Raw genomic sequence first — 21311 nt, 5'->3', positions numbered from 1 at the left:
CGTTTTGTTAGTCTTTGAGATGACATAAGACTCTGCTTTATTTTTTTGTTATACAACTAACCAGCACAGCTATCCTTCTAGTACCGCGTTCGCCTCGTTTCTCTCCTAAGCTTCCCTCTGGGTCGGGGCAGAAGCCTCTCTTCATGCTTCTCCCGTATAAATGCTATCGACTGCCTGAAGCACTATGCATGCTTACTCTGGACTAAAGTCTCCTAAACCGAGTGAGACTTACTGCCAAGTAATCACGCACAGGATAGGCTAGGGTCCCTCCCCCGCCCCCGAGAAATCTTCTCTTCTGCTAACTCAGAACGTTCTCTCGCCTAAAGGAATAGCTGGACGCTTTGCGCTTTCCTATTGGTTAATGATGATGTAATATGACAAAACATACGGGCATTTCCTCCTCCCCCCCCTTCGCGTTCCTGTTAAATGCTTGAGAGAAAGCCGCTCTGACTCTTAGCCAATCAAAGGCAACGGAGTCTTTTGCGGCCTTACAGAGGGAGGGAAGGGCTACTAACTCGGTTGCTTTTCAAACACCTCCTTCTTTTCCCCCTGTTTCCCCACCCCCAATCGAAGCGCTGGATTGACGCCTGCGTCCTTGGCTATTTGAGAAGCTGTTATGAAGGACGCGGAAGCTAGCAAAGACGGGCAGCGTTTATAGCCAATGGTAAGAAGGCGAGGGTAGGAGGCATGTCAGATTGTGTTTGCGACGGTAAACGGAGAGAGGGAATTGAAGATGACTTAATTGGCACTGACTTTGACCAATGAAATTTTAGACTGCATAATCTTTTTTTAAAAAAAATATTGCGCATAGAAAAGAAGAGGAACGGGTAGTCTTGATTGACGGCATCTTCGACCAATAGTTAACCGTTTGTGAGGGAGGCATACACCCCAGTAACATTTGGGGGAAAATAGGTTGGAGAATAAATGACAAGCCAAGTGGCCAATTGCTGCTGAGGAAACGAGACAGCGTCAGAGACGACATCCACTAAGAACATGAGCCTTGAGCCGCGTTTGAGTGACGGCTGAGTTGGCCAATCGGGGGCAGGATAGTGGAGCCGGCAGTGCTGAAGCCTCGGAGGCCCTGGGTAGGCGAGGGAGTGCTCCCCTCGTCTTTCCCCCCGCCCGGTGCATTCTGACGTTGCGTGGCGGGGAGGGAGGGCCCAATAGCGGCCGCTGGGACGGGGGCTCCCAACATGTCCGTGCTGCTAGCTGTGCTGCGAGAGCGGCGGGCGGCGGAACCAGCGGCCAGTTCGTGAAGGAGGCGGCTCGAGGGCAGCCTGGCTCCCACCCGGCGCCTCAGACAGTCGGGCGGCCTGCGGGAGCGAGGAGACTTCGGCGCCAGGTACAGGCCTGGGCCGGCTCCGCTTGGCTGGGAGGGGGGAGAGGGAGCCGCGGGCGGGCGGGCCCGAGGCCTCGAGCGCCATGAGCGGGCGGGCAGGCAGGCAGGCAGGCAGGCAGGAGGGGACGGCCTGGGCCTGCGCTGGTGTTCCGGGCGTCGGGGGCTTCTGCGTAGTGCGTAGCTCGAAGCGGGAAGGGGAGGAGGCGGGAGGAGGGAAGGGTCTGTGGCGTAATATGCGGGGAGGGGGGCGTGATTCGGAAGTTGTGGGCCAGGGCAGTGGGAAGGGAGGAAGGAGGGGAGGAAGGAAAAGAGGGCTGCCTGGCGGCGGCGTTCCCGACTGGGCCTACTGGGTCGTGCTGAGTGGGAACGGAGGGAGCGGTTCCCCTGGGCCGGGCGAGGAGGGGGCACCGAGCGCAGAGTGGGCTGCCGAAAATGGTGGTAGTGGTTAATCGATGTCAGATATCGCCATTGTCTGGATTATGAGGAGGGGGGGGGTGATTTGGGCGTCCCTTCCGCCTTGTTCCTCCTCCTGAGCAAAAGCAGACACACACACACACACAAACCAAGCTCTGAACACCTGAAATCTGTGGACTTTATTCAGGCCCTGTAGTGGGCCAGATTTCGTTTGCTGTCATGACTCCACAGTGTAGGCTGGATACTTTGTAGAGAAGGGACCTAAGTACTTGGTTTAGTAGAGATGTGATGAATTTGGGTTTCGATGGTCTGTGTGAGGATTGGAGATCTTTGTGGGGGAGCAACTGTGGCTCAAATCCTGGCTTGGTTTTGGGCTTGCTGTCTGGCCCGGTGATCATGATTTAGGCATAATTGCATGCTAGGTGTTAACGTGCAAGAAAGTGAAAACATGGTATACATGAGTGTTTTTGAAGGAAAGTGGTTTGTAGGTCTGCATTGTTTTACATCTTAAGACTGATCAGATGAGTAGCAAGATCTTGGGACTTGGCATGTGGGCCAGGACTGGATAGCCAGTGTGATGGATTGAAAGTTGAGTTTAAGCTTCTGCTGAGCTGTGACTTGTTTGGACTGTCAAGTTATTATTTTTTAAATACAAAAATTGTTACTGAAAAATGAGTTGATTATATTTCTGATCTTTTGGGCCATTATATTTGGAGTAGAGAATTTCCATTACGCTTACATAGGCATGTGTTTAGCAGAAACAATAATGTAGCCTTAGTGTATATGTCAGTATTGTGGGTAGGAGGTAACTTGGTGTGAACACTGCATTAGTGAACATTGTATAAATCCATTAAAGTCAGTGGGCTTAGGAGATCACTGTTCAGGATTGCACTTTAAGTACTAGTATAAGGAACTGAGAGACTTCTCAAATTTTAATGTAGTGTGTGGGGAAGGTTGTGCATTATGTGAATGGAATTGGCAGTTAAGTTTAGAATCAATTTGAATCTGTAATGTGTTGAAGCAGTTACGTTTCTGTTTAGGTTTCCATCTTCCCACTTCATGAGGTTGGGTTACCTAGGAGTGTGGGCCTGCATAGCTGTAGTCAGCAGCTCTATATAAAAATGGGAGGTCTTCTGCAAATGGCTCATTCTGTATATAATGTAGTGCCTATATGGGACTGCTCCTGAGTCTTCATGCACAGCAATCAATTGTTTTCAACTCTACAGTCAACCAGATTGGCTTGCCTATCAGGTAGACTGCAAAACAAATAGCATTAAGGCATCTATAGCCTCTTTGTGGGAGAAAGATGGGGTATAAGTGAAGTAAATGTTTGTTTTTGTCTGAGTTGTCACCTGAATGGTCAACAAGGGAGAGATTTGGTGCTGAGGCCTCTAGTTGTTGATCTCAGTTATTTTGGCTTTTTAAAGGTTAAGGCTGCTGGAGTAATCCGTCTTCAACTGTCAGTATATGGAAATAGTTTTGTTGTAGTACTTGCACTGTGTTGATTAGCACTCGCCCTAAGAGGACTAAATATGGACTGCATTGCTATATTGAACTCAATGTATGGCCTACATAGTGCTGTATATAGTAAGGCAGTGTTATGGAGGCTGCACACAGGGTTTAACATGGCACTGCAGGTTACCAGGAGAGTTCCTGGCTGCTTTTAACAGCTGGCTACCATAGTTTAGGGCTTTGTGCATCTAAGGGCTTCTTTGGAGTTCTGGCAGAGCATGGTGGGTAAAGCCACAAAATAGCTGCCACATGAGATGGGGCCAGCCACAAAATGACTGTCATGGCTTACCTTCAGTCACACAATGAAGTTCTTTGTGTTGTGGTGACAGCTGCTGCCAAAGCAACTTAAAAAAACCCTCTTCACAGCTTATCAAACGTCCAGTGGGCTGCTGGGCAAAAGCTTCACTTGGCCCTGCCCACTTTCTGCAATTGCTAAGTGGGAGCCACAAAAGGCATCATGTTGGAAACATAGTCAGATGAGTGCTACATTACAGACCATGGTCCTATTTACTGATTCCTATGATTGTTTGGTAAAGTTGAATATCTTGTCATAAAAGCCATGACAATGCAAGAATAAAAAGGTTTCAGGTACACTAGTTTTTAAAAGTTCTCATAATATTTTCATGATTGTTTAAGCCATGCCTAGAGCCAGTGTAGTGGTTTAAAATGTTGGGGTTGGAAACCCAGATTAAAATCCTGCCTTGCTTGTAATGTGCAAATAATTTTTCGGTGTCATTTTTGTGATAGGATTTTTAAAAATGTGTTAATAAATTTAAAATTTCACAGAACTGCCTATTTTGTTGCCTTCGGTTGAGGGCTGCTATGTTCTTTTTACATATTAATGTATAAAACTGTTTCTACTGCTCCACTATTAACCTTCCATCAATTGAAATTGGGTAAGGATAATGGGCTTAGGCAAAGTTATTTACCAGGCTGCCTAATCCATCCCATTGCTGCCAACTTTGTTTTCTATGAGCAGTGCTATGGGCTTGTGGTCTTAAAGTGATGGGAGGGCCACTATATGTAATAATGATTACAGTATTATTTAAGGTTGGGAAAGGATTGTAGCATAGTCTTGGTTATCTCTAGACTTTTAAGTGGAAAAGAGCACTCAGACTAGCCTGCAGCGCTTTTTCCATCTGGGAAAGGGTAATGAATTGGTGGCAGTGGAAAAGAATAATGAAGGAAAGAACAGAGCAAGTGCTGACACTTTCCCTAGGATAATTGCTACTTGCCCCAGGTATGTAAGGAAGTAGAAAAGCTGCACCTGTAGGCATAGGTACATTATGCCAGAATTCTTCAGGCTAGTGGATTCCGCACACATGCTGCCCCTAGTAACCAGGAACATTGAGGGCAGTTGGAAACCTGCTTTAGGGAAATGCAAGTTTACACTAAGTTTAGAAAAATTTCTAATCCTTACACTTGAAATTTCTGATCTTTAAACAATAGTGCAATAAGTATTTTTAAGCAGTGTTTATTGATGTATCCAATTTGGCTCGACCAATCAATCAGTTTTTATTTTATGGTAATTCAGACAAATTATTGGCTTGACCATACTCGTAGTTTGGTGATAGTATGTTTCATAAACAAACAAACTTACTTTCGTCCCATTTTGGCTGTTGGCTGGTAACGAGCATAGTTTAATTTTCCTTCTACATACAAAGGAAAGCTTCATAAGCTTCAAAGTAGAATAGCCTGGTTCTTTCCCACCCACTTAGATTTTAGTAGCCCAATGCTCTGCATTCTCCACTATACCCTTTCCTTATATAGTGGCCAGGGTTAATATGAAGCTGTTTTTAAGTTTTACATTTTATATGAATCTTGCAGTACTACTGAAATATACAGGTAAAGTATATTAAAGATTGATTAACCTCAGGTACTGAAAATTATTAGAACTGTTTGCGCCTTTCTCTTTTCCCTATCCTTTCCCTTCCTTTGTCTTACTAAAAAATTTTTGAAGGGCATAGGGATATCTCTTACCACTAAGTTCAGAGGTTCAGGCTGAGCTTTGGTGAGTCTGAGTGAAAAGGAATTTGTCTGATGACTTCTGTCATGATATCTGGTAAACAGATCACCAGAGCTCTTTAGCAGTCAAGTAAATATATTTGCCTTATCTCCATATCTATAGTAATATGACAGAGCTTTGGTTTTAGATGAACATTTGTGATATGGTGGCAAATTTTCTGTGTTGTGTCAGCAATCATAATGACAGTAGGCCACATTGTGAATGGCCTTTCTGTCATATGTTCTCATGCCCTTATGCTTACCTTTTTTGTTCTAATTCTATCCCTTGTGGCTTCAATCATTGCATGGTGCTCTTAGAATCAGCAAATGCTAATACCATTTTATGTAGCAACTAGTAATCAAGCCTGCTGTACCTAAAATACAGCGGGCGGTAGGCATGGGAGCTCCCGGCAGTGGCGCGGAGCGCAGCTGCCGGGGACTCCCTTGGGCAGCGGCCTGACACGGCGAGAAGCGCTTCACGCCTCTCACTGCATCAGGCCGCCGGCAAAGGAGCAACGCGCGGCTCGCAGTTGCTCCGGCGGGGAATCGGAGGGACCAATTGGCAGGCGCTTCGCGCCTGCCAATTGGTCCCTCCAATAGTCTGTCCGGAGGAAGTGGCCAATCGGCACCCTTCCTCATCCCGGACACATCCCGCCTCCCAAGGCATCGTTTTGTTAATATTAATATAGAATTCATAGTAGAATTTGTGCAGGAGTCTTCATACTGTTAGGTAATGGAATATAAAAGGAAGTCCTGCTCTATCTCATAAATATAGGGAGATATAGGCTATGTATCAAAAAAAGTTTTGAAGTCATATAGACAGTAGAACTACCAAAGGCTTTACTGACTGTCTCTTCATTGATCACTTATGAAGTAGCCTGGCTAAATGTTTACCCCTCATCAGAGTTCAGAAATAATTGAGCTTGGATTCGTGGTAGTGATACCAGTATACTAGTAGGGCTAAATGGCAGTGAGATAAGAGTAACTCTACTATGTTCATACATGATAAGCAGAACGATAACATTTCTAGAGTCTTCTAAAATTATGCAGTTGTGTCACAAAAAATTGCTGCTTATTAAAAAAATTGATCCTTGTGGTGTATGCAACTTTGTTCTTTACTAAGATCGGGGTTTATTTCATGTATGTTGCTTTAAGATGTCTCTGCTACTAGGATTTTTGTTTCATAACTAGTTAATTGATCAGTTTTTCTTCTTGTATTCCTCTTACATTTTCACAGCTGCTTAGCTGGTTGCTGCTTAGTGTTGTCTGTCCTTGTCTTCAATTTCAGTCTTGATTCATGATGGGGAATTTTTCAACTGTGTTCAAAATCCACTTTTCATAGGACAGAGAAGACCCTCTGTTCAAACTGTTCTTTGAGTACAAACTGTCAAAAGTGGGCAGCATAGACATGTAAATTTGCAATAGCTACAAATAATTTTTTCAGAAGGCACAAAAGCTTTAAGACATTGAGGCTCCTCGAAAAGTCATTTGGATTTTTTAAATAGGGACTGTTTGCTAGTGCTGTGGAATTGATCTACTCTCAACTGTCAACACATTAAGCTGCCTTATACTGAATCAGACCATTGGTACATCAAGATCAGTATTGTCTAGTCATACTGCCAGGTTTCAGAGGTCTTTCATATTACCTGCTATCTGATTCTTTTAGCTGTAGATAGATCCTGGGGTTTGAACCTGAGACCTTCTGTGTGTAAAACAGCCACAGTCCTTCACTAATTGGATTGTGTCACAAGAGTAATCTGATATTGTATTTTAATTTATGTTCCTTTAGTCTAGAATTAATACTTTCTCTTCTTTAACTTCACAATTGTGGTTTAGCTATATGACCAAGCCTTGAAGAAGCTTTCAGGGTCACTTATGCTAACTCTTTTGTGCTCCATCCCCTCATGGCTCACTCATAAGTTGGCCTATCTGCTAACTTCCACTTCATCAAGTAAATTAGAAATATGTTACAGCTGAAGAATAGATAGTGTTAAAGGTTTCCCACAAATATTAAAAATTTCATTGATGTGATCTTGTTATTTGGAATGAACTCCTGTTATAAACATTGATGTTTCTTAAGTTTCTAATTCAACCCAAAGAACAATGCTGGGAAATTTGATTTCTCTGAATTGTACTGCAAATTGCCCTGTACTAGTAATATAAGCATAAAATTAACACATATTTTGTGGGGTACTTGGCTGGGAGGAGTAGTGAACACCTTGGAAGAAATAGAGTTCAGTGAGATCTGAATATGCTGGAAAAGTGGGCAAATGAGAACAAGATGCAATTTAATAAGCTTAAGTGCAGAGTTCAATATCTGTCACAAAAAATGAGAAGCGTGCATACTGGACAGGTGGTACACTTCTGGGTAGCATTGTGTGTGAACGAGATCTTGGGGTACTTTTGGACTGTAAGCTAAATATGAGCAGACAGTGTGATGCGGCTATAAAGAAGGAGAATGCAGCCTCGGGCTGCATCAACAAAGGCATCAAAATTGCAACATGTCATAGTCCAGCTGTATACTACAGTGGTCAGATCACACGGAGTGCTGTGTGCGGTTCTGGAGGCCTCATTTCACAAAGGATTTTTGGGGGAAATTGAAAGGGTGCAGAGGAGAGCAACAAGGATGATCTGGGTTCTGGGGACCAAACCCTTGAAGAAAGGCTGAGAGATTTGGAAATGTTCAGTCTGGAGAGGTGGAAGGTAAGAGGAGACATGATTGATGTCTTTAAGTATTTGAAAGCTTATCACTTGGAGAAGGGCAGGGAGTGGTTCCTGTTGGCAGCAGAGGATAGGACCCGCAGTCATAGCTTTAAACTACATGTACCTGCTAAGATAGCAGGAAAAAAAGTTCAGTCAGAGTAATTCAGCAGTGGATTTGACTGTCTATGGAGGTAGTGAGCTCCCCCTCATAGCAATCTTCAGTCAGCAGCCGGACAGATACTTATCTCGGATGCTTTAGATCATCAGCTAAAGCCATGAGGGTCATGTCTGTCTGTAGCCTGGCTTGGCACTAGACTGTAAAGGATCCAAGGTACATGAATTATCCAAGATGTTCTGGAGCAGGTCTACAGTTGCTCTCTCAGTCTTTTTCTCCAGGAAGGACTGATTAGAGACTGTCAATTGGCCACATGTTTTTTTTAATTAAAGGATTTTTTCTACTGCATCTTTGGTCAAGGTGCCATGAGATGATGACTGATTATGGACATAGTTGATTAATGTGTTCCTTACATGTTTTTAATAGACGGTATTGAAAAGATCCATTGTACAAGTCCCAAATATCCAGCCCCAAAACAAGACCTCCCCTCAAAGACTCTGCGAAAATTTTTGTCTGACGTGAAACTACTTTCATGTGTTGATTCTGTCCAAATTTGAGAGCGGCCTAGGGCAGTTGAACAGGGTATAAAATCCTGTTCCAGCCCTGGTTAGGAGTATTTGGTGTCAATGTTGGACATACCTAGAACAACCAGTCTAGACGTTTCCAGCATGACATCTAAGTGCACCGCTGCCAACTCACAGAGGATGTCCACTTGAGAAATCTGCCCTTAGTCTCCAGTGTAAGTAGTATGCAGTCAGTATCAGTTACAGTTTTCACTTGGTGTCTGGAAGTTAAAGGCACCCCAGAGGATAATAGCTACCTTGCCTCCTTGCCCGCAAGTGCAGCATTGATGGAAGGCCACATAACCAGTCAGAGTTGGTTGGGACAAACACATCACATAATTTTCTTTTAACCACATATTAGTAGCACATGCCATGTCTGTTTTATGCTTCTGTAATCCCACAAATTGGGATTAAGATTGCCGGGAGAAATATCAACAACCTCAGATATGCAGATGATACCACTCTAATAGCAGAAAGTGAAGAGGAAGTAAAGAGCCTCTTGAGGAGGAGAGTGCAAAAGCTAGCTTGATACTCAACATCAAGAAAACTAAGATCATGGCATCCGGCCCTCTCAGTTCCTAGCAAATAGATGGGGAAGAAATGGAGGTAGAGACAGATTTTATTTTCCTGGGCTCCAAGATCACTGCACATGGGGACTGCGGCAAAGAAATTAAAAGACGCTTGCTCCTGGGGAGGAAAGCCATGGCAAATATGGACAACGTCCTAAAAAGCAGGGACGTCACCCTGCCAACAAAAGTGCGTCTAGTCAAGGCTATGGTCTTCCCAGTTGCAATGTATGGCTGTGAAAGTTGGACCATAAGGAAGGCTGAGCATCAAAGAATTGAGGCTTTTGAACTCTGGTGCTGGAGATTACTCTTGCGAGTCCCTTGGACTGCAAGGCGAACAAACCGGTCAGTCCTAGAGGAGATCAGCCCTGACTGCTCCTTAGAAGGCCAGATCCTGAAGATGAAACTCAAATACTTTGGCCACCTCATGAGAAGGAAGGACTCCCTGGAGAAGAGCCTAATGCTGGGAGCGATTGAGGGCAAAAGAAGAAGGGGACAACAGAGAATGAGGTAGCTGGATGGAGTCACTGTAGCAGTTGGTGCGAACTTAAATGGATTCCGGGGAATGGCAGAGGACAGGAAGGCCTGGAGGATCATTGTCCATGGAGTCGCAATGAGTCGGACATGACTTCACACCTAGCAATAGCAATAAACATCCAGAAGAGCCTCGCTCTACGTGGGCTTGCCCATAGGCTTGATCCGGAAGTTACAGCTGGTACAAAGTGCAGCTGCTAGGGTCCTCACCGGGACAGCTTGGAGGGCCCATATGCAGCCTGTGCTGAGGCAACTGCATTGGTTACCAGTTGCTGCCCAGATCTGGTTTAAGGTGCTAGTACTTACCTTTAAGCCTAGCAGTTATTTGCCTCACTGATATGATGGTGTCAAGTATGTAAAGAGGTGGGGGGAAATAGCTTTAGTGTCATCAGTTCTTACAATGCTACAGCGTTTAGGTAGGCAGTGAGCATTCTTTCTGAATACTATCCAACTTCAAACTGTATCTCCTGATGGACAGCTGCCCGGACTCTTCCCCCGGAACCATTTGCCAGGTTCTTGGAAGCCGTGGCTGGATGGCTTGAGCAGAGTCACCTGGGGGGTAGGGGGGCAGGATTGGAAGCGAGTTTACCTACCTTGGCAGGGACGCAACTGGCTATTGTGTCCCGGGCCAGGAACGTACCTTTAAGGCCCTCTGCGGTCTGGGTCCCACATACCTGAGGGACTGCCTTTCGCCCTATGTCCCCCGCAGGGCCTTACCTTTACTTGGACCATGTGCTTTATTGACATGGGCCAACTGATAGGTATGGTGATTAAAAGTAGTTAGTTGGTAATGAAGTGGTAAGGATTGGGGAATCAGTTAAGCTTATATCCAAAACACTGATGCCACCAGGTCTTGTTAACAATGTATGTTTAAACCTAAGTAAATTTAACCATTTGGCATAATAGTAAAGCAAAGCAGTATGATTTTGAAGCACAAATTACAACTCAGCCCTTTCCTTACTGAAATATTCATATGGGATATTCAGTAGATTCTGTGCTACTGTATGCAGGCTCAATAAACGTTTACTCAAAATGCAATACAATTGTAAACATTTCATCAGGGTTTTTTTTTGTGTGGTATTTTGAAATGTCGACCATTTGCAGGGCTGGAAATTTTAAGTCAAGACTTCAGTACATGACAATATAGAACAAAGTCAGCAGTACAAAGTTCCAGATTGCTAGACATAGTATACACTTGATTTAACATTTGTACATACCAGAATATTTAAAAATCCTGAATTGGTTGTAGTCATGTTAAATTTTTCTTTGTCTTTATTATAAATATATATATTCAGGTTTTGGGCTAATCTAGCTATTCTGATTACTATCATAACTAAATGAAATTAGTACTGTACCATTAAGAGTGCTGAGAATTTGCTGTGGGTCTGCTAAGTACCATTAACATGTAAGAGAAGCCATGTTGGATCAGATTAGCGGCTCATCTACTCTAATATTCTGTATCATACAGTGGGCCGAATCCAGATGTTATCAAGAGGTCCACTGGTGGGGCCAGAACTCCAGAAGCCTTAGTGTCATATCTGTACTTTGTGGCTATTAGTCACTGGTGGACCTCTGTTCCATATGTGGTATTGGCTGCTTGGCTCTTCCACCCAACTATTTATTAATTTATTTTATCTCCAGTCTAGGTAGCCAATGGAGGGAGGTAAGAAGGTGAGGGATATGGGTTTGCATTTTTAACTGTTTTAGTTTTGTAATTTTATTGTAGTATTTATTACTTATGAGTTTTTATTTATTGTGAACAGCCCCAAGCACATATGGGAGGGGTGGTATAGAAATTAAATAAAACCATGATATAGCTTGTATATTCTGACCTTGGCCAATTATTTGAGTGCTCAATTAGTTTAAAACTGACCACCGGATCTTGGAAGAAATAGCAATACTAGACTTGTGCCATCGAAGGACAGGCCATAGTTTCTGCAGTACAATGTCTCTTGCTTTGTGAAAATGTTGAATTACAGTATTTGCTGGCGTATAAGACTACTTTTCCCCCCTGAAAAACATGCCTCCAAGTGGGGGGGTCGTCCTATACGCCGGGTGCACTTCAGTTGGGATAGACATAGCTGCCCATAGTGGCCCATAGTACTGTATTTTGAGTGGAAATGTTGGGGGGTCGTCTTATACTCCCAGTCGTCTTATACGCCGGCAAATACGGTATGTATTTGGAAGAACAGTTATGATTAAATCAGTGGTTTTTTAAAGCTATGATCATTTGGGGATGATTTTTAACTTAGAACTGCAAAACACTGTATAGCAGATAACTGGAAATGCCAGAGAAAATTTACGGTAATGTTTTTCAAAATTAATATACTATTTTAGACATAAGAATGCATTGAGTAATTTAGTTTGTAATGGCCTTTGATTGCATATTTGCTTTGGTCTTATATTTCTCAGTTTTTGATTTGATATATTTTTGTAAAAATAAAAATAAAATGTTGGGTGGATATTAATATTGGCATCTCTTACAGATCCACTTTTTTCCATGAAAGGCTCTGTGACCTGAGTTGTTAATTTGGTTTAATATTCATATGTAGTCCAGAGACAGTTAAAGGTAAAGGTAAAGGTATCCCCTGTGCAAGCACCGAGTCATGTCTGACCCTTGGGGTGACGCCCTCTAGCGTTTTCATGGCAGACTCAATACGGGGTGGTTTGCCAGTGCCTTCCCCAGTCATGACCGTTTACCCCCCAGCAAGCTGGGTACTCATTTTACCGACCTTGGAAGGATGGAAGGCTGAGTCAACCTTGAGCCGGCTGCTGGGATTGAACTCCCAGCCTTATGGGCAAAGCTTTCAGACGGCTGCCTTACCACTCTGCGCCACAAGAGGCTCATCCAGAGACAGTTACCGAGTAGTTAATCTACAAGGAATTCTGGGAGAGAGGAGGCTTCAAGCTTTGGTTTCTGATTAAATAATATATAAATTGTTGTTCAGGGCCTTTGTTTAGTTAACTGCACAGCCAGTGAGGCATTTAGTGTATAACCTCTTCTATGAGCACTTCTTAATAAGCAATTTTCTCTATTAAAACACCAGTTGTTCTAGTCATAGGTAGTCAGTGGCTTTGGAAAGCAAACCTGAAGTGTTTGAATCTGGGAACACGATTAGTCCAAATATTTGGACCTGATCAATGAATCATTTCCCAGTAATGTGGGATTCTTAGGGAAGTTTCCCTGTTCAAATTTAAATGTGTTAGCAAAAATTAAGTGCTAGCAGAAGAGAACTATGCCATGTATAAGCTTCAGGGTTTGTCCATGCTTCATCTCCATGTAACATGATTGATTTTATAGTACAACAGCCTTGACAACTATAAACAGACTATACTTGCATATTTAGGGCAGGAAATATGAAGTGACCCTTCCCCAAGTTTATTGTTGATCCAAGTAGATTGCATTTGATCTAGCAGACATAGTAATTCATGAGTGAAAATTCTGATGCCTTTGATTAGGTGATGACTTATGCTCGCTTGATTCATGATTTTAGTCCTCCAGTAATTTATACAGCCATATATTTACTCTTGGCTTTCTTTGATGACCATTTGGATGGTTTGCACTTACATATAATGGACTGTAGCTTATTAAATAGTTTGTTGCACAAGCCGTGACTTCACAGCCAGATATCAAATCATAGCTTGTTTATAAATCCCAGTTAGTCCACCACTTGTCTTCTTTCCCCTTTCCAAACCGAATCTTTGAAGTTGTCGTGAGTTTAAGCCTCACTGCATGTAAATTCCATTTGTTATTAACTGCTATTGGAGTACTATGTTCAGTTTTCGGCACCACAGTTGAAGAGGGATGTAGACAAACTGGAACATGTCCAGAGGAGCGGAGGTCATCAATCACTGGTCCACGGCCCGGTAGTGGGCTGCGAAGGCTTCGGTAACAGGCCGCCAGCAGCTGTGCCTACATCTCCCCCTCCCCCCGTAGCAAGAAGCTCACCATGCTGTGAGTGAAGCGGCCGCCTAGCTTCTTGCTGCGATGAGGGGGGGGGGGAGACGCAGGCGTGGCCGCTGGCACGCCGGTGGACACAAAAGCGCATGCGCAGCAGCTCTGCTATTTTTTTAAGATTGGCTTTTTTATCTATTGGTTTTATATACCATCCTGCCCACTTTTTCAAACAGGCTCTGAGCAGTTCACAATCATAAGATTAATGATAATTAAAACATTAAAAGGAGTACTTATATAGTCAGTGGAGGGGAAAGACAGAGGGGGTTGATAACAGAATTTCAGCACCTATCCTCAGCTGGTATTACAGCTCAGTTTTATAGGCCATGCAGAACTGAAGAACATCCTGCAGATGTTCTTGACTGGAAGCCTGTTCCATCAGGTTGGAGCCAGGGTGGAAAAGACCCTGGTCCCCATTGACAGTAGGTACACCTGCCTCAGACCATGGACTACTAGTAGTTTCCTATTTTGGGAGCACAACTCCCTCCTAATGAGATAGGCAGTCTTTGCAGACAAAATCTAGACGCTCCGCCATGACCTCCCACCAACATTAGACACAGAAAGTGATCTCGAGGCCCCTTGGCCATCTTTAAAGAGAACACTGAGTAACGTCAGATGACTCATGCGCACTGAAGTGGACATGATGCTCTCAGCACTGAGACCAACCACATACCGATTAGACCCCTGCCCTTCGTGGCTAATAAAAACACCAGATATAAGAATAAGGGGTCCTCTCTGGAAATAATCAACCTTTTCCTTGAAACAGGAGAATTCCTGGAAGGGCTAAAAGGGGCAGTGGGTCCATCAATTGCTGAAAAAGCCATCTCTAGATCTGCAAGAGCCTGACAAGTACCAACCCTTCTTGCACTTAGCGCTTCTGGGGAAAATGGTTGAAAGGGCTGTCATGGATTAAATATCAGCATTCCTGGAAAAAGCTTCAACCCTAGATCCATCCCAGTTAGGTTTCTGGCCTGGCCATGGTTGTAAAAACAGCACTAGTCTCCCTGACAGACTACCTCCGTCCTCAGTTGGACTGAGGCAAGTTGGCACTGCTTGTATTATTAGGCATTTCAACAGCATTCAACGCAGTCGATCATGAGCTTCTAGCTCATTGCCTCACAGATGCTGGAATTTGGGGGACAGTCCTGTGGCTGACCTCCTTTCTGCAAGATCATAACAGAGGGTAGCACTAGGATAGAGATATTCAGGCTGCCACCATATGCAGGTGGTGTGGTCCTCTGTCTGATCCTGTTTAATATCTTCATGTGCCCTCTTGCCCAACTGGTATGGAAGTTGGGCTGGGTTGTCACCAATATGCAGATGACACCCAGCTCTTCCTCCTTTTGGATGACCGCCCTGACACTCCCCCAGAAGCATTAGCCAGCTGCCTAGAAGCAGTGACGATGTGGCTCAAGCAGAGTCATCTGAAGCTCAGACCTTCAAACACGGAGGTCCTGTGGCAGCTGGGCAGGAAGGGCCAAAGTAAGGAAGTTCATTTGCCCAACCTGAACAGTGTACAGTTCACAGTGGCTTACTACACCAGGAACCTGGGTGTGCTCCTGAATGCTTCCTTCTCAATGGAGGCCAAGATCACAAGAGTAGCATGACTGGCTTTCAGTCACCTTCGCCAGGCAAACTACTAGTGTCCAACTTGGCCCCGGAACATCTAGCTGCAGTGATCCACATAATGGTCACCTCCATACCAGTTGGGCAAGAGGGCACATGAAGATATTAAACAGGATCAGACACTTGTTATCTGCGTAGATAACACAACTCACTCTACGCAGGCCTATCCTTAATTTTGGTCCGGAAACTGCAACTGGTCCAGAACGCAGCAGCCAGGCTCCTCACAGCAACACCATAGAGGTCCCACATCCGGGCCCCCCTACAACAACTGCGGTGGTTATCAGTCTAATTCTGGATTAGGCTTAAGGTTTTGGCAATTAGCTTCAAGGTCTGGGTCCAGTGAATCTGTGGGACCACATCTCTGCCTATGCCCCTCAAAGAGCTCTGCCACCTTCAACTGGCTAATGATCCCTGGTCCCAGAGAAGCCCACTTGACTTCCTCCAGGGCCAGAGCCTTCTTTGTTCTGGCCCCCACCTGGTGGAATGAGCTCCCAGAGGAGATCAGGGCTGTAATGGAGCTAAACAGTTCTGCAGGGCCTGGAAAAGGGAGCTCCTCTGCCAGGCACTTGGTTAAGGTTGACTGAAGCTAAATAACACCTACTGGGCCCCTGAGCCTTCCTTCCTTGAACCCATATGACTGAGCTTGACCAATCATGGGTCTGATTGTCTACTCTGTTTGGTAAGTTATCTTCTCTATTTATTGTTACTGTTGCCTTTCATTTGTTATATTCACTGAGTTTGATGTACTGTTGTTTATGTTTTATGTGAACTGCCCTAAGCCTTACGGGAGGGCAGCAACCAAATGTAATAAATAAGATGGTCCCGGACCATTAAGGGAAAATTTGGGGAACTAGCAGAGCTGTGAAGGCATGGATTTTATGTGAATGTGTAAAGATTCATGCTTAACTTTTCTGGGTATTTTTTCATGCCTTCGCCCCACTATTGGGGTATATTCAGGCATATTTAAGATTAAGAGAGGAGGAAAAAGGCATTCAAAATCTTTCACCAAAATTATGCTTCACTCCAGCCACGCATTTCTAAGGCTTGGATAGTGTTTCATTCCTAGCCTGTTCCTTGCCTCCCTGTGCAGCCCTACATGCTGTTCCTGGGGTACTCTGTCTTCCAGGATCATGTTAAACTATTGCTACCCTCTATTCACAACCCTGGATGAAATGGTGCATAATTCCAAATTGACAGACAGTGCTCCAAGTTCTGACACTCAGCATGCCCAGGTTATGTCTACCAAGAATAGGGACTTCATTATTAAAAATTTCCAGGAAATGTCTTGAATTGGGCTCAAAAGGCTTTGTAGCAAGCGCTGACAAAACAGTGTGTAATTTCCAAGATGGAAAATGATGATCCTCTGGAGGTGAGAATAGTGTCTATGACCTCAGTATTATATCTGGCTTCCCTTTCAATATCCACGTGGTCAGTCTTAACCAGTCTGGTTGAGGGTGCCAGAGAGGTCTCTGATGCAGCAGGTCAGGAGAAATTGGCAGGGTGAGTGGAGGCTGAGTGACTAGCTTGAAGGATGGCTGAAAACCATGGCTAGAAGGGAGCCATCAGAATCACTTTTTTCCTGTAGTTTTACTTGTATCAGGACCTGAGGTAGGATGAGAATTGGAGGAAAGGTATATAGTAGACCAGACTTTTGTGACATGAGGTTTCTTGCCATCCCTGGAAGGGCTTCCAGAATGTATGTGAGTTGATGAATTTTTAACATATTTTTTTAAATTTGTTAAACAATTTCTGGGTGATATGATCATATATAGTCACCCCACCCCCCAAATAGCCTGTGATAGGCCAGGAGGGGGTGGGAAGGGGAGGGCCCTATGCTTCCCAACCTTATTCTGCACAATCACTCCACTTCTGGTGTTCCTTGAAGCGTAAAGGATGTTTCAGGAATGCCCTGGAGGAAAACCAGTTTTTGTTCTGTCCATAGAAGGATTAGATGGGAGTCCTTGACAAGAAAGAGGCCTCCACCTCTGACCATCGACCCTGGCTATCTTCTGTTCAAGTATGGCCTCCCAACCTGTTAGGATGGTATCCATGAATAGTTAGAACCTCTAGGTTACAGCATATATCCTCCCCTGGGTGAGGTTCTTGAGCTTGGTCCACCTTACTAAGCTCTGTTTTACCTTGAGGGGCATGTCTGTATTTGTGTCCACCTTCCTGGAGATGGCATCCTGGTAAGGTCTAAGCAACAGTTGTCAGGACCTGGAGTGCATTCTGCCCCCTTGGAGTACCTCTGTATTGACAACCATAAGGTCCAGGAAGCTGGAAAGATGAATCAGGGATGACACTCTGCTTCTGATTAGATCCATGGTCAAGTCTCAAGTTTTAAGTGCTTTCTGATTAGGGAGAAAGAACTTGTTCATTGAGGTACCTATAATTACTTCCAGGTGCTCTAACCTTTGGGTGGGAGTCAGGCAACTCTTCTGTCGGTTTTAAAGGAAGCTGAATGACTGGAGGCATATGGTGGTTCATTGGGTGTCCCATAATGATTTCTCCCTGGAGCTGGATCTGATGAACAAATTGTCGAAATAAGGATGAATATAAATGGCTTCCTGGAATAGTAGTACTACGAAGTTTACCAACAACTTGGAGAAGACTCAGTGTGCTATAGATAGGCTGAAGGGGAAGGTCTTGCACTGGTAGTGGTGGTTGCCTACCCGGAACTGGAGGAATCTGTGGTGACGTGGACAAATAGTTACATTTAGGCATGCCTCTGTCAGATTGAGTGAGATTAGGCATTTATTGGTTTATCATGTCACCATGATGGACTGGAGAGTTTCTATTTAACGAAGGTAGATGAACCTATTCACAAATTTCATGTCAAAGATGGCATGCCAATCTCAGTTTTTCTTCAGTACAGTGAGGAAAACCAAATGCACTCCTTGTCCTAACTCTGCCTCTGGCACTAGTTCTGTTGTCTCTGTCTGAAGCAGGTGTTGGATGGCCCTCAATGTGCTTTCCTGTTTGACTGGATTTGATAATTTGGGGGATGGGAGGTATCGGTGTGATCTATTGGACAAAAAATGGGGATTTCTGAAACTTCTCAGATCTAAATACTATACTAGTATTTGGACCTGGAATGTTGGAAATAATGATTTTTTTTCCAGTTCTGAACTTTAAAAATAAGTTATTTTGCACACCACTAATCCAGTGACACATTTTGGCCTCTGGTTGTTTTTCTAGTATCTTCTGTTCTCTCAAGATACTCATCAGGATTTTGTAATCCTTTTGTCTTCATTGTTTTATACTCCGGCTGTACTTTTGATTTTTAATGCCATTTATATTTCATTGTATTTTATTCTTTTGTCTGAATATAATTAAATTGATTCCCCAATTATCTTTTGGTTTTCTATCAACTTAGTCTGTTTTTTTACTTTATTATTTTATTCAATTTTGCAATGCATACTATTCTTAAAAGTTTTCTGTTTATTTATTCTTTATTACTTTTAATTGGGAGGCAGTACAGTTTAAGCTTTTTTCATTCTAAGACTGTAATTTTAGCTTCTACTTTTGTTTTCTATTATGTTCTAATCTGGGCTCTATATAAAAGGTGTTTTTTTCATATGACTGGAAAATTCTCAAGTGTATAAATATTTTGAAAAATCATCTCTCCTTCACCTAATATAAAACATCTGTTTTTCCTCTTATCTAATTTTGAACATAAACGTAAACTGGTTAGCTTAACCTCTTACATTGATCAGTGTATGCATATCTATTATTCTCTTTTTTACATTGTAAGTTAGAATATAATTGCTTTTTTCTTGTAGAGTACTCATTATATGTTCTCTGTAAAATTTCCTATGTGTGTGATCTGTTTGTTTCTTTCAACAACGTGGTTCCTTACCTGGTGATCCGTCATGGTTTTCCTTAGTTTCATTCACTTCTGCAGTTGCAAGTTCCAGTTTCTACCACTGCCATTTGAGGAGAAGCTTGAGGGAAAAGATCCTACCGTGCATTTTATTGCACAGTTGAGTTGGCAGGTGTCATGGGATATTATGCTGGCTGGATGCTGTTACCAAGGTTACCTAGGATGCAGATTCTAGAAGCTCTTGGGGAGAATAAAAAGGCAGTTGTTTAGTCTGGGAGCATCATTTGCAGAGAACATAGAAAAAGTTTGGCTCCTTTGGTGAGTGAAATAAAGAGCAGAGCACTCATCCCAAGTTTAAGTTTTCTTTCCCAGGGAGAAGAAAATGAAGAAAGATCTGTTCCCAGCCAGGCATGCATAGACTGTTGAATGCATGGGTTGACTTAGCGAAACTTTCTTCTTTAGTTTACCTGAGTTGGTAGTTGGTGTGCTTGTTGCTATGTATATATTACACACATACATAAGTTCAAGAAGAATACAGATATCTTTGTATGTAAAATCTTGTAGTAATGTTTGGAATATTTTATATATTCATATGTGATTTGAATAATTACTATTCATTTATTAGCCTTTTTCAACCTCTTGATCATGGAGGTATCCCTGAAAAACGATCAGGCTTCAAGGTACCACAGAAATGATTCCAGCTGGCCTTGCCTCCTGGAAGTTAAATACCACTGGAAGTGATGTCATGCAGACACTACCTCCAGAAATGTCCAGGATAATCCCATTGTAGTAATAGATTTCAAATCTGGCATTGCTTCTGCTTTAATTTATCTGGCATTGTTGATGGGTTTGATTTAAGATTACCATTAACAAAAGAGGGGGATAACTCCAGCAGTCTTACAACAGAGGCAGAATCCTGTTCTGGTGATGTTATTCCCTTCAGTCTGCAAGAACTAGTGGATTCAACTCAGTATGTTGAAACTAATGAGCAAAACATGCCCCTGTCCTGAGAAGCTCACTATGTAAATTTTAAACAAGAGTTTACGGTATCAAAATGAATATTTTAGTCGAAATAAGCCCTAGGGCATAGTCTGTTGAAACACAGGTTTTAAGGGGGAGTTCTTGGGTCGGAGGACATCTGAGGATGGGTTTTCTCATCAGCTTCTCAGGGAGGCAGGAGATTAAAAAACAGTCTCCTTCCACTTACTATCATTCATACCATGTCTCTCTACTCAGTCTCCTCCCTTAGGGTAGGCAGCATAGTCAGAGCTCTACTGTGTGGTTGGAGATTTTTTGTTTTTGGATTATTCAACAGTTATAATTCTAACTTAATTCTTTTCTGTCTCTTACATATATCTTTTCTATCCTTGTTAAACTGTGGGAGCAGGAGGTTAGAAAATTACTGCCTGAACAGCTAAGGCACAGATAGTTGCAGGTGCCATTTTATGTGCATGCAAATTGAATGCCGCTTTAAAATCCTGAGCACGCTTATGGTGTATGACCCCTGCAATGATGAACTCCTCTCCGAAGACACTGGAGTCTTGAGACTCCAGTGTTGGTCTCAGGTGGGGAGGCAGTGAGCGTCACCCTTCTCCTGGAGCCGCTCTCACCTCAGTGAAGAAAGCCCAATTGACTGCAGCTTTACAATCGGCTGTTCCTGAGTTATTGCTGAGGGGGAGGCATCTTTCAGGGCCTATTCTCATAATTCTTCACTGTATGGTGAAAGGCATATGTATGGGGAGGAGGCTTGCTCTATAAGCCAGCCTAGATGGCTAATCAAGGCAGCCAGAAAGAGGGTTGAACCAGTGGCTCATAACTATGATTCTTCTGACTGTGAACAGGTTGATCCCTCAAGGAAGGAAGGAGGGAGAGTTCCTCTCTGATGAGGAATCTACTGTGGATGTTCAGGTCCCTGAACAGTCAATCAGATATTTTAACCAGGATAACAACCTCTCCTAGTAAGGGCCATGGCCAGGTACTCTTAAACAGTCTTAGAAGGTGGAACCTCAGAACATGCCATCAAAAAGAGTTGTACAGCAAGAGATGCAGAGGAATTTTTTTGCTATTACATAGGCCATGGATAAGGTGTACTCATTCCCTCTCTTTTTTGAAAAGAAGATGCACACTGAATGACACAAGCCTCTCGCAAACAGTTTC

At 43.4% G+C, this 21311-nt stretch overlaps 1 protein-coding gene across 4 annotated transcripts in view; it reads left to right on the top strand.

Annotated features, from left to right (window-relative positions):
* The first annotated feature begins 511 nt into the window (after positions 1-511).
* Positions 512-21311, top strand: part of PPM1B (protein phosphatase, Mg2+/Mn2+ dependent 1B) — a 71114-nt gene continuing 50314 nt past the window's right edge. The window contains exon 1 of one of the 4 annotated variants that reach the window (XM_077337487.1): positions 512-664. The gene's annotated coding sequence lies outside the window, so the exon portion shown is untranslated. Of the gene's footprint in view, positions 665-1098; positions 1343-21311 lie in introns of those variants that run through there. The other 3 variants (XM_077337493.1, XM_077337479.1, XM_077337502.1) reach the window with 3 other exon arrangements.

The sequence above is a fragment of the Paroedura picta genome, chromosome 1 (genome assembly GCF_049243985.1).
Source record: "Paroedura picta isolate Pp20150507F chromosome 1, Ppicta_v3.0, whole genome shotgun sequence".
Taxonomy (NCBI): Eukaryota; Metazoa; Chordata; class Lepidosauria; order Squamata; family Gekkonidae; genus Paroedura; species Paroedura picta.
This window is presented reverse-complemented; position numbering and strand designations above follow the sequence as displayed.